This window comes from Chiloscyllium plagiosum, unplaced genomic scaffold (assembly GCF_004010195.1).
Source record: "Chiloscyllium plagiosum isolate BGI_BamShark_2017 unplaced genomic scaffold, ASM401019v2 scaf_6808, whole genome shotgun sequence".
NCBI lineage: Eukaryota > Metazoa > Chordata > Chondrichthyes > Orectolobiformes > Hemiscylliidae > Chiloscyllium > Chiloscyllium plagiosum.
In genome coordinates this window covers 1-1,306 of record NW_025197092.1, presented here as the reverse complement: position 1 = coordinate 1,306, position 1,306 = coordinate 1, and positions in this window count along the sequence as shown.

The following is a 1,306-nucleotide window of genomic DNA, read 5'->3' as shown; positions in this document are numbered from 1 at the left end:
TGCCCCTACGTACCATTGGGCTCTCACCCACCCTGTTGCACCTCCGAGCAGTGGGCTATCCTGGCACACCTTTCGGCCACCTCTAGGACAGCCCGTCCCCTTCCCTGGGACGACAGCGTGTAGGGTAGCCCACAAGCCTTCCGGATCTCAGCCCGCCCCTACGTGCCTTCTGGCTCTCGGCTGCTCTGACACCTTTCGACCACCTCTAGGACAGCCCGCCCTGGTACCCGCCCAGGGTGACAGCAGTCAGGGCGGCCTACCCACCTTCCGGCTTCACTAACCACCCTCAGCACCTTCTGACCACCTCTGGGGCAGCCCGCCCCGGTACCTGCCCGGGGTGACAGTGCTGAGGACGGCTATCCGCCTTCTGGCTCTCGGTCTGCCCCTACGTACCATTGGGCTCTCACCCACCCCGTTGCACCTCCGACCAGTGGGCTATCCTGGCACACCTTTCGGCCACCTCTAGGACAGCCCGTCCCCTTCCCTGGGACGACAGCGTGTAGGGTAGCCCACAAGCCTTCCGGATCTCAGCCCACCCCTACATGCCTTCTGGCTCTCGGCTGCTCTGACACCTTTCGACCACCTCTAGGACAGCCCGTCCTGATTAGGTAGGGTCTTTTTATCTGTTAGGCAGCATTCCCTGATTGGACCAGATTAATAGCCTCAAGCAGGGAACTCATATTCTATGAGGTCCCATTGGCTGACTTCATTACAATCACAACACATTTCCAAACAGATGCAAGTACATGCAAAGCCAGAATCACTTAAAACCTATTGCCTAAAGTCTGGCTAAACCTATTTAAAGTTGAGAAGTGTTCTGCTATAATACAAAATAGAATTGTTTTTTTTAAAATTAAGGCCAGGATGTAGCTACAAACATAATGCAGCAGGTAAAGAACAGACCTCAAGGTAATCTAATATTGCATTAGTCTTTAGTGCAGAGATCTAGTAATGGTTAGACTAAAAGAACTGCAGATGCCAAAAATCAGAAACTGAAATTTCTGCAAAAACTCAGCAAGTCTGGCAGATCAGTGGAGAAAGTTTCTTCTGTAACCGGTTATGTTCGCTGGACTGACTGTATTAAGAGGTCACCAATGAATGGTTTCAGATGGTGGTTCTACCAGAATTTTCTGAAAGACAAGTCCTAAAGGTTTTGCCATTTTTGAGGAACAAGTGAAAAATGTTCCCATTCCAGTGAAAATGGTGGCTTTTCTCTGTGTTGGTAAGGTTAAACTAGTTTAGATTCCCTACATTGTGGAACCAGGTCCTTTGGCCCAACAAGTCCACACCAACCCTCTGAAGAGTA